The 13,100-nt window shown below is 39.4% G+C and overlaps 1 protein-coding gene across 4 annotated transcripts in view; it reads right to left on the reverse strand.

The window, feature by feature from the left end:
• Window positions 1-13,100, reverse strand: part of MACROD2 (mono-ADP ribosylhydrolase 2) — an 850,453-nt gene that overhangs the window by 277,751 nt on the left and 559,602 nt on the right. The gene's annotated exons all lie outside the window — the stretch shown is intronic.

Below are 13,100 nucleotides of genomic sequence, written 5' to 3' on the forward strand. Positions count from 1 at the left end.
GTGGGATTTCTGTTTACCATACTTTTTATCAAAACTAAGAGTGTTTTTAAATGCCTGTTTTTTAACACCCAGAGATTATATGTTACAGCATTCATGGATACAGCAGTCAAATCACAGGCAGTTTCATGTCATTATATGAAACATATTCCATAGGTTTTCCTTGCTGCCACATTAATAAAACTGCATTCTTTTTCACATCTTGAGCTACAAGCAACATTTGAACACAGACTCATTCTTAAAATTGCCTTTTGAGCTAAAATTTGATGCTATGAGCTAAAAATGAACACCATAAGCTACTACAGTAGCAAAAAACAAAGTCATATCATCTGGTTAGAGTTAGAAAATATTTCTTCATCAGTAAAATAAGCTTGGCCAGTTTAGACTATGTTATGCCTCTTTGCCAAGTCCTCATTCACTATAATCTCATTTTTTGATTCAGTTCTTGACCTCAGTTCTTTTGGATGTGGTTTATGGTATGACCCAACACAGCTGTACTGCTACAAGCCAAAGGTTTGCAAACTGGCACAGGGGGAGGAACTGGAAGATGCTGGTGAAAAGAAAAGAGCACATTTTTGGGGCAGCTTGGACACCAAAGAATACACATCATGCAACTAGAAATATTGCAGACACTAGAAATATTGCCAGGAAGAACAATAATTTGCATTCCTGCTAGCTCTATGTGTTGTCTTGAGATTTGCATTTCTATGAGCCAGAGTCAGATTTCCACCAGGAAAAAACAAAGCTGATGTTTCAGGAGAGAGGCAATTTTCTTGGTGTTCAGCTGATACGTGGTATCGCCTTTGCCTCCCACCTCTGGACTGACAGCAGGCACAGCTCAAAGGTATGAGAGCACCTGGGACCAAAGTCTCAAATATCCACCCCGAGGCTCCCTCCAGATCCCCCAGCAATGAGTCATCATACAAAAGAAAGAAATTCTTCTTTACTTAATCACACAGGAAAACATTATTCAAAGCTAATGCTTGCTTTATATTTAACCAGGGAATTAATTAGGGAATGGTGATTAAGAAAGGAGAGGTCTAATGGAAAGAATACATCCTCCCCTCCCCTCTGAAAATACTTAACTAAAATAGAGTGGAAGAGAATTATAGTCTCATTCCTTCTCATAGCCACTACAACTTACATCCTGAAAAGTACTTAGCTTTGTAGTTTGTACCCAATAAATCACAAGAATCAGCTCTTTAAAGAAATGAAGAATAGAGTAGAAAAAAGAAAAAACAACCACCACATGGCTACAGAGCTCAGGCTGAAGAGGCAGCAGATACTTCAACAATCAGAGTGAAACATAAAGGATGATTTTGTTCAGTTTAGAAAAAGATCTCAAAATTCACCACTGTTGCAGTTTCCACATGTTAAGAGGTAATTGCTCCAAACAAGAGTTTTGTTTTCTATTCTTTGCAGAATTTGAGTAACAGCATGGGACTCAGACACTCATTTGCCTCAGAAAAGGAGTAACAGAGTATTCATGGTTCCTTCTGTTACTGGCCCCACAACCAGGTAAGGGGAGAGTCCTGCAGCACCTCCAGAGCTCCATCAATCCCGTGGCTCCTTGGGCAACACCCCACATGGTGTCTCTGGGACACATCTCCACTGCTAACTTCAGATCCCACATGTGTGACAGAGCCACCCACCCACCTGGGGGACCTTGGGTGGGGTGGCTCTGCATCCCCCTGGCAGCAAGGAGCAGCAGCTCCCCCCAGTCACTGCAGGTTCCTCCCTTCTGCACAGGAAAGGGCTGACAGGGCTCTGAGCAAGAGCACAGATCCTTAAAGTTATAAAACACCTCTAAGTTCACAGAGCCCTTACATGAACCTCCTTAAAGCCTTGAGAGGGACCTTGAAGGGGTCTACAAGACTGGCTGCTGCACTGTGGGGCAGGCTCAGCACACAGTGCCAACATCTGGCACCACAGCTGGATATTGGGGTGCTAGAGCCAAGCACCTGAGGGCTCCAGGGGAACAAGCTTCTGTTGTCATTACATTGCAAGGGTTCCATATTGTCAGAGTTTTGTACCTCCTTGATGTTTCTTGTAGGCATCTCGTCTAGGCACTGACTCTTCCTTGTCCTCACAGAAGCCAGTTGGCTCCAGATCCCTCAATCACCCAATCCACTCTTTTATAACACTCTTCTTACTGGCTACAGGTGTGGCCTGTTAACATCAGGCCTGCTCTTAATCTTTAGTAATTGGATCAGCTGCAACTCTTTAGGGGATAAGATTGCATTCTATACCACCTTCATTTACCCAAACTGTATCCCCCTACAAGCTTCCTTCTCATTTCTGCTCAGAGAGAGGAGATGAGAACAGCACTTCCAGCTCTGCATGGCAGCCACTTGTCAAGCTTGCTCATCTCCACTCACAGAGTAATGTGTTCTGAGGCTACTCAGCAAGCTCTGGCTGGCAATTTGTGTGTTCTGTGTGTTTCTGAACACTTTAAAAATTCTTGTGTAGGCACAATCATTACCTTGCTTTCAGTTTCTGTCATGCAGCTGAATGAAACAGATCTGGAATGGAGTTACAAGACTGTATCAAATCCCATCAAGTTCCTTTGGAATATGGGTCTGTGCCATAACTCAGATGAGCTCTGCCCTCTCCCTCATTCAGAGATGATCACAGCACATAACCAGCAGATGTAATTTCATAAAATGTGACAGTGCTTTTATTCATTCAAGAAAAACCCATGCCCGAGATCACATATCAGCCCTGTTTCCTCTTGGCTCCTAGGGAGACAATTTAGTCTAGATGCCAGGTTGAAATTACTGGCAGAGCAGTAATGGGGAATTCACAGCATGGATATCAACATACTACAATATTTGGCTTATGGACAAAAGATGTTAGGGTTTCTAACCTTTTCTGTGCCTAATTAATAACAACTTAATTATGTATCCGATTTCAATTAAAAAAAATCCATTTCACAGTAGGTAACATTCATTTGTATTTCCACAATAAAAACATTTATCATCTTAATTTGTTAATGGTAACCACTAATTATTTATGAACTTTTAATTTATTTGCTACCAAAATAGCATATTTGCTTTATTTGGGGACTAATAAGAAATGCTACCCTGATAGCACTCAAAGCAGACACAACTTTGAAGTTAAACACAAGTAACAAAGGCAGGAGCTTCCTACTGCTACTGTGCTTTTGCAATCATCTAGACAAAGAGGCCAAATTAAATCAGGTCTGTGAATACTGTAAGGCTGAAATTGATTTAATTCCTGTAGGAGAGAAATGTGGGCTCTCAGCCTCTGGTTCTTTTTAATCCAATGTGTCTCTACCAAGGCTGCAGCAGCAGTGCTAATTAGGATGAAATGTAATGCAGCTTTATGAGGAACATTTACAACAGTCACCATGAGGAGGCCAAGTTGGACTCTGAGACATTTCAGTAAGAAGCACTTGGGTATTTAAATGCTTAAGGGCTTATTCTACATCAAGGGGTTCTAGTTCACACTGAGCTGCAGTGTATTAATGGTTATACATGAGATGAATACAATTACTAAGTCTACATGACCAGATGCCTCCTACTGCAGCCACAGTTCCTAATTGCTTACACAGAGCAAGGACTTTCTTCAAATTAAGTGCTCAGCATTCTGAACTGTCTCCCAGTGTCATTTCTGCCACAACCAAGCCACATGCAAGGTAAGCACTTTTCTTCCAGCACATAACACAGCAAACAAAAATAACAAACGCAAACCCTTCTCTGATTTCACTGCATCATCTTATGAAGAGGATTAATTCTCCTGTTTGAGAGCCATTCCTTCATGCACCTTGCGTTACTGATATTCTTGTTCATCAGCCTAAGCTCCTAAAAAGCTTGTGCACTTTAGATGCTTCCCAAAAAACTCTATGCTCTATGAAAACACTGAACTTCGAAAAACATGATAAAACTAGAAACTTCAGGGACTATTGTACATCTTTTGCTGCGCAAACTATTCACAAGGTGCCTATACACATACTTAAGATCAGCAACATCAAACACTCAAGTCAAATTTTGCTGCTGTTACTAGATCAAACTTACAAACCAAATCATTTAATAAACTACTAACTATAATACTATCCTTTTGCCTTTTAAAAATCCTTCTACTGCTCTCTGGAAGAAAAATAAATTAAAATCTTATGCTATTTTCCAGCCTCTCTCCTGAAATTATTTCTCTTTTGGTCATAATTCTGAACCATAATTTAGCAAACAACAGATTTTGAAAGCAACTATCATTCAAAGGAAATTCTCTATTCATAAATAGATAATTCCAACATAATTCCCTATCCTGAACATGAAGAGAAAAAAAAAAAAGGAATAATTGAATATGACAATATTTAAGCTCAGTTTTCATGACAGACAATACTAGCATTTTTTTATGTCTTTAAAGAATAGAAAAAGCAATTTCTATTCGTCAAAAATAACCAATGTCTTGAACACAGCATGTCACATGCCAGGCTTTAGGCATTTGTACAAGCTCCCTCATTCACATGCTGGAAGGTTCCCTTCACCAGAGTCAAACACTGGGCACCCAAGTGCCAGAAACGTTGGAGGGAATTTTTTGGGTGGAAACATAAACATTCAACTATTTCAAAGCCTAAAAGTTTACAAACCAGGTTCTCAAAGGCTGCTGACAGCTAATGAAGTGCTGGTCAAGCAACTAGAGCTGAAGCTTGGATTCAGACCCAACATAATACATCCTTTCTGTGTTGTGGTTTAAGGCTCTCCCAAAGAACAAGTTTAGAAAATGATATGCAGCAATAATCAAATTTAAGTCAAAAATCCAGCAGCTGTGTGGCAAACCAGTGTGTGGTGAACCTGTCACAAAGCTACTGACAGCTGATTGAAGGACCACTATGCAGTTAGAACAACTTGCAGCAAGTGCATAAGGAAATTCAACACAGCCCAGCAAACAAACATCTGTCAGGGTTCCAGAGGATCTCCACAGGTCTCCCCTCCATGCCGGTCCCACTGCCTTAGGTAAGTGTTTACCACAAAGGTTGAGGACTTCTTCGAGTTTGTTTGTTTACACAGACAGCAGCTACTGAGAGAGGCCACTTAAGAGGTTAAAATGGCTAGAAATAGTACCTTTAAAATTTCCAGTTTACCAAACTAAACAGATCAGGTGCTGCAGGGGACAATCATCCTCTGATGACCTGTTTGCTGTGTGACAATATTCTTATTGTTAAGTTATGCGTCTCAGTTCACATATTGAATGTCAATTCTTTTTTTTTTTTTACTGAAGTAATAAAAACCTTCAACCAAATGACATTTGTTCAACAATGTGTGGTGAAAAAATATTGAGGAATGACTACTAAAAATTACAAATTCTTTTTAGCATCTGTATATTCTAACTTGACATGAATTTAAGATAGATATCTTCTTTTTTGAAGACATTATAACCAGATGCTACAATGACCTACACGAGACAGTAAAGCATTGTGATGTGGAATTAAATTAAGATGGTTCACTACTTGAGGAAATCTCACTAAATTAGTTTTAAACATTTTTCAAATTTAGAATCTTTCAGTAATAAAAAGCAATAGCTCAACTGCTGGGATAAAGGTCTGGACTGCAATTGAGTCAAAGACCCTGATTTCTCCACATACAAACTCAGTTGTGGGGTGAGGTTTCTTCTCCCTAAACTATTTGAATATTTGTAGTTAAAGTGAAAAACTTATGGGGGAACTACAAATTAACAGTTTGGTACATATTTTAAAAATCATCATATTTAGAAACACTGAGACATGAAGCCAGACTGCTCAAAGCAGGGTCACCCAGGACCAGTAAAGGCTGGAATATCTCCACAGATGGAGACCCTACAATGTCTGTGGGCAGCCTCTTGTGCTGTTTGACCAACCAGAGCGTCAGTCAGACAATTCCTGTGTTTAAACACCGGCCCTCCCAGCTCTCTGCTCTCTGAACACTCCCCTGGGTGCTTTGTTCCCCATCATCTGAGTCACTAATGAAGATCTTTAATTGCATTGGCCCCACAGTCAGCCCCTGGGGTACAGGACTGGTGACTGGCTCCAGCTGGACCTTGTGCCACAGACCACCACCCTGGAAATCACAGCAACTCAGCCAGATTTTAGTCCACCTTTTGCACAGTAAAAAAAAGAATTAGAAAGAAATAATTGGGCTTATAAGACAGCATTTGCCTAGGATGTTTAGAAGCCATTGCAGTTGAAATACCAATTAAAGCAGCAAAAATGCAGATGATAAGGAAAGAATAAAATATCAAATGCAAATTTAGAACAGATTGATTTTTTTTCTTTCTATACCATCCTGTGCCAAAGCAGGCTTGAAATGAATGACAAACTGATTTTGAACCACATCTGTGATGTGCTTTCAGCCCCAGCAGAGAACAGTTATGAGTTTCCTTCATGCTGAGGAGCAAGAAATTAAAAATCATTCTTCCTTTTTCAAGAACAGAAAGGAACATTCAACTAGCCTCATGGTGCTACAGAGCAGTTTCTACGTTTGCCTCTATAGTCCCTGAACTCTCAGTGTCACTTTGAGAAGAAGAGCTTGAAAATGTAAATTCCTTTGCAAGAACAATGCAGATACAGCCCTTAACCCTTTTTTTTTTTTTTAATGAAGGTTATGGACTATTTTCCATAGACTAATAATGCTGTTTAATCATATTAACTGAAAAACACCTGTTGTATGAAGGGATTCCATTCCTTCAGTCTGCCAAGGCACCTGCACAGAAGGCTTTGAGCATGCCTTCCCCACTGACATATTTCTACTCACAAGATCCTGCAGTATCCACAGACCTCATCTTATGTGTGTATTACTAAGGGGAAAGCTGGGATCCAGTTTCATCCCTGCTTTCCAATTCCAGGCTGGACTTCTGGCCTGAGGTTTTCTCTACAGTTAATAGAGAGGGTAATTTGACCTGGTTTAGGTCAAATGAATGGCTCTCATGGGGAGCTGCTGACTACAGAGCAAAACTAGATTTGCAAGCTAAATTTAGGTGAAACAGATCCTTCCCTCAGAACAGGAAATCATATGTACTCACCAGGAAAATTCAGGAACACTCACTCTCTCTCTTCTGAGTCCTCACCACAGGAATATTATTCCATTGATTCACTTTAAAATTACTTTTAATGAAAAATGTTGAGCCAGATTTCTCCACCTTCATGAGACAAGCAGGGCCTTCCAAGTTCAGCAAATCCCCTCTGTTTCTCCAAAGAGTCAATTAAGAATTACACAGAACCCTCAGTTTTGTGCATTGGTGTGAGAATCAGATGTGCTAGACTCAGGGTAGGCTCCAGGTAAGTCCAGGGAGATTTCCATCCCAGGAAATGCCAGTGCTGAGCCATACATGGTGCTCAGAGACACAGGCACTGCAAGCCTGGCCCAAGCCCACAAGATTTGGTAGGAGAGGACACACCTAATGCAGCATCAGCATTTCCAGCATCCACATAATTACCTCCTAGCAATTTCTTAGTGAGCTCAATTTTAGTGTCTTGGTCCCTCATTCAAATCAATTTGTGCCACATCTACAGATCAATAGTAGCTTTACATTTATAATATTTTCGAATGAAAAGAAAAAGGAATAAGAAACCACAAGACTATATATTGATATAAAAGCTTTAGAAAGGAGATACTCAGCAACAAAAGTATTTACTGACAACAGTGACAATTACTTCATCCTTAAGACTAGGTTAGCCTGTTCTTACTGCTTCATTTAAACCAACACACTCAAGGAAATACCACTGCACCTCTACTGTGGTTTGATTCAGATCTGAGCCAACCTTGCAAGAAAAAGTTATTAAATGATATTAACACAGCAGTGAGATCATACTCTGACAAACAAGAATAATGAGGTAAATTAAGGGGAGATGGATATTGAGGCTTTCCACTAAATGTCCTTAATTTTGAAGGTTTTAGACGTACCAACTTCTGAACCTCAGTGCAATTTTAGTTTTTTACTATTTGCGATATTTATAGCTTCCATTTATATAAAGTAATTTGTAATTTTAATGCAGGTCTAATAGTTTCAACTGCCATTGACACAGACTGTAAAATGAAAAAGGGAGAATACCTTGTTGAGTGAGATGCTATTTTATATCATTCCTGCCACCCCAACCATGGCAATACAGTGGGTTAATGCCATATTTGGATTCCAACCTTGTCAACACATCAAAGATCCTCCCAGGTGAAGAGGAGCAGGGCTGTGCAATTGATCTCCCCTAACCTGTAACGTCTGTGTCACTCTGGTCCAGGGTGAGCCACTGCAATGCATGTTTCTTTTTGAGAGAGGTAAGAGAGATGCCTTGAAGAAGTACACGATGATGAAAGGTATGAGACAGGCACAGACCTTGGAAAATGTCAAGGGAGATCACAGTCAAAACTGCCTTCTTTATCCAGAATAAATAACAGCAGTTGTGGATTATGTGACTGCAGTTCTGTGGAGGAGGTCTGGTGACATAAATCACAGTAAAGACAACTTGAGACTCTTTTTAAAGACCAAGGAGGTTATTCATATTTTTAGCTTACATTCTCCTATTCCCAGGCACAATCCCTACAGGCATTTCCATGGCCATTGAGAGTTCCCCCAGTGCACTGTTTTTACCCTCCCTATTTATTGTCTGCTGTTACCCCCACACCATCATTTTTTCCTTTCCATCCTTCTGCACTCTCCTCCCCGATCACAGACTGCCGCCATCCGCCCCGCTCCAAATTCACTGCTTCCATTATCACTTCCCTTGCAGCTGGGGCACATCTGCTCTCAGATCCACTTTACCATTTTTCCTGAGGCTTTGCCTTGCTCTCAGCATTGCTGGAATGCCTGTGCAAGGAAAGCAGCAGCTACAGGAATCTCACCACCATCTGCGGCTTGATTCAGAGCCATTGCAGGCACCAAGAAACCCTCAGCTTCAGCTGCAGTCCAAATTCCATTACCACTGGTTTTTCCTCTTTCAAACTGCTGTTGAATGACACAAATAAACAAGTTAAACTCCACCAGTGTTACCCAAAACAGGTCAGCAACTCTGGATACCTCATTTCTGGCACACTGGGTTTGGTTCAGAAAACAGAAAACACCACACTTGCTGCCTGAAAGAAGGTTCTGGAAAAATCAGTGGCAATGTCTTCAACAGGGCACTCAGAAAATGAGGAGTCCTGAAGAGAGGCCAATCCAGGTTTGCAGGTTCTGGCACATTTCCTCATTCTGAGTAACCCCAACAGTGTTTCTTACCAAGTTGAATGAATCTGCACAACACTTTCCTTGGCATCAGCAAATATGTTGAGATTTGTCGCAATAAAACTTCAATGTCAATGCAAAAAAGGCCGTCACACATATGGGAAAAGTAGGAAAAAACCCCCCAAAATCTTAAAAAATATGTCTATTTTCTATTAATTCCTTCAGCTTTCATTCTCTTACAGACATATATTCCTTCTCTTGAAAGGTGTTGCTGCAAAAAATACAAGGTTAACAATTTTAAATGGAACTGTGACTTTAATTTTCTATGTCCTCCTGTTTAATATAATGATCTAGACAGGGTTTTTTTTATTGAATTCAAGTAACATAATGACTTGTCAAATTCTTCCTGCTTTCAAACATTCTGTATGGAAATAACTGGTATGTATATTTTTAAAATGGCAAAAACAGCAGAAGTGAATAACAGGCATAAAGATTTTTCTCTCTTTTTAAATACATATTTCCCAAATGAAGAACACTGCACAGTGCAATCAAAATGAAACACAAAAATATAGCTATCACTTTGATTTCCCTTTATTTTCTGGTTGAGTTAACCCCAGATGCCTTTTTCATTAAAAAGAAGAAGAAAAAATAGGCATATTGAAATCTCTGTTCTGTTGCTTTCCTTTTTTTTTTTTTTTAAAGGAAAGACAGACATGAGAAGGTCTAAACCAGAGACACATTATTATTCAAGAAACATTGTAAGGAATAACCACTTGCATTACTAATAGTTATCATTCGTGTAAACTATTTACCATGAGAGACAAAAGCAGATTTTATAAATATATATATATACATACATACATATACAGCTATGTTTATATCAAAAGATACCAGCTCTGGAGAACAAATATAGCACACAGAAAAGGGGAAAAGCCAACAAAAAACCAGCCAATACCAAAAGATCCCAAATCAGGGAGGAGAACGAAGGAAATTAAGAACTTTTACCTGAAGATAGTAAAGGTTTAGCATGGTTACATGCTTTATAGTTTCTTGTTTTCAAATACCTTGAAGAGAATTAAGAATTAACTGAAAGGTTCCATACCATGTGCCATGGTAAAGACTGTATAAAAGCAAAGGGGGAAATGTTGGTAGAGTACTAAAGCCCCAGTTCTTTTTGCTGTCTTTTCTCCAAGCATCTATTGATTTCAGTTTTCAGGGCTCTAATTGCCTCTTTTCAGACTGATTTGAAGGCATTAACATGCATAAATTTCCATTTCTGCTCTTGGGATTTGTATGCCCAACACTACTTGTTATTCTTCCACAGTCTGTTCCCCTGGTTCTTCTACTTTTAAGGTCTACTCCAACAGAAAGCTTCTGTCTTGCATTAAAATACAGTTATGAAATTCATAACTAAACAGTACTTTAAACCATATTGTTTAATCTTATGACTTTTCCTCTGACAAGTGTGAAAACGTGTGCAATATGACAGAAGGTCTGCTATAGTAATTGCATGATGTGATTGAATGAGAGAGTAACAACCACAGAAATAACTGTCTTGCTGAAATTACTGCAGAAGGTAAGTTGCTCCTGTACAGTTTTAACTCATGCACCATCTGTTTCCACAGTCCTTTAAATGTTTCTTCAACTAGTTAAGGGATTTGATTGTTGTTCCTACAGGCATTGCCACATTTTCTCTGACCTTTTGCACATTGTACCTTGGAAAGTGCACAAATCCCTCCATCCCTTTCTGCCCTTCCTCCCCTCAAACCCTACAGACTGGGACTCATTTATCCATTGCCCACACCTGACAGACCTCCCACTCATGTTTTCTAAATTCTTCCCACATTTGCTAGCAAAGAGGAGATTACATATGGGCAAAATGCGTAGGTCCCTTTGTGTATCCAGTAGATGGAGACACAGTGTTTATTTCCCTAAAAGTTGACATTATTAAACAACAGTTCAAGAACCAAGTAATAGCTAAAAATTATTATTATAGTCAAGAATTACCTAGTTGTGAAAACAGAAATATATCTAAATAATAATCACATTGTAGAGTTGAATTACAATGCTAAATCATTTGCAATATAGCACTAAGTAACACTGCATTAAACTTAACAGATAATCAAGACTAATTCTATATTAAAAAAAAAACAAACAGCTGAAGTTAAAATGAAAATGAACTACAAGCAAAATCTCTTCATCTAAAGCATTTTCCCCTTTACACATGAGAAGAGCCAATACAACAAAACTGTTGTTGTAACACTGCACACAATGACAATATGTTACAACAGTAATGTAGTCACAGACACCTTGAAGGAACCTCAGTTGTTGTAACTACAACTCAAACCTCCAGGTGAACAGAAAAAAAATAGAGGATATCAGATGAAACCAATGTGCTGCAAATTAAAAATAAATAAAAAGAGATTCTTCTTCACATAAAACCGTGGATGCCACAGAAATGAGAAAAGCTTAGGGGAGTGGAAAATCAATAATATGAATTCACCTAAGAAAAAAGCCAATGAGCAATTTAAAGCATGGAGATAAAAGCTGTGGATCAAAAAGTCCCTAAGTGATGAAAAACCAGGGCTAGGGAAGTACTCTGTCAACTGCCACTAAATGTTACCCCATCCCTTCACTCCCCAAAAGCTGAGCATCAGCTCTTGGCCAAGCCAAGGCAGGGCACTAAGACACTCTGCACTTGGGCTGACCCAGCACGGCCCTTCACACGCTCCTCAGCAAACTTGCTGCATAACTATCAAGAAAATTATGAACAAACAGGCACAATGCACAGTTTTGGGGGGTTGTTGTAAGATAAAATCTCTGTGATTTTAGAATTGCATCAGGACAGCAATTGCCAAAATAGCAAATGACTGCAAGTCTCCTCTGCCCTGACCAAGACAGGGTTTTGGAGAGCAAGTCTTCCATCCCATTCGCTTCTGCAGATGTCCTTTGAGCAAAGGCTATCTTTGTATGTAAAGTTGTAAAGCCAGTGGGGGAGTTTATTGCATGATGTGCTTGTGCTTCTCTGTGGCACGAACAAGAAATGTGTACCACACTAGCCAGTGCTAATCATACAAGGGAATACAGACCCTGCTGATCCTTGCTGGATTTGCTGCTGCCACCAGGCAGCGTCCTCACTTCCTTTGTGAAGACTCCCCCTCTGGCCTCCTTTGTTTCTTCCCAATGTGCTGCTGTAGGACGCTTTAGGAAATACTTCATCACTGCACAATGAACAGCTCTCTGAATGCAAAACATAAAACATTATATTGCCTTAACTTTATGACAAAGATGTGTTTTATGCTCACCTTTCATAAACACATTGAATACAACAATGTTAATAATATCTAAAATATTTGACAAAACTCTACTTATGCTATATCTTATATTTTTTTGGTAACTCACTGTTCCATCTGAGACCAGCATTCTCATTATAGAGCCCCCTAAGAAACATACCATCCCCCAAGCAACATCTTAAAAGTTGAGCTTTTGATTTGCCTTTCCAGACAGAACTGTTTTCAAGAAGTCATCCAAAATCACTTTCAGATAATTTCTCCCCAGGGAGTTACAACTAATTAAGAGTCCATGCACGGGTTAGCAATTTACATGATTCCATTGTGGATTCTGCATTTTTTATCTAAAGTCTTTGAAGTCTATATATAATGTCAGTCATTCTGAGTCATCAGTAAATTACAATCCTCTATACTGCACTGCTGGAAACACTGTTAAATATATGGAGCAAAACTGGTCCTGACACCATTCCCCCCTAATACTGCTGTTAACATCTTCCATTGAGAGAACAGCTCATTTGCTCATTTCTCATTTGCTAATTGATTTCTAATCCATAACTTCCAAAGGCTATTGATTTCTCCATCCCATGAATATTTCAGAATAAACAACACTGCTTATTTTCTCAAGAATACCCGGCAAGGAGGGAGGCTGCCACTGCAGCACAAGCC

The sequence above is a fragment of the Ammospiza nelsoni genome, chromosome 3 (genome assembly GCF_027579445.1).
Source record: "Ammospiza nelsoni isolate bAmmNel1 chromosome 3, bAmmNel1.pri, whole genome shotgun sequence".
Classification (NCBI taxonomy): domain Eukaryota; kingdom Metazoa; phylum Chordata; class Aves; order Passeriformes; family Passerellidae; genus Ammospiza; species Ammospiza nelsoni.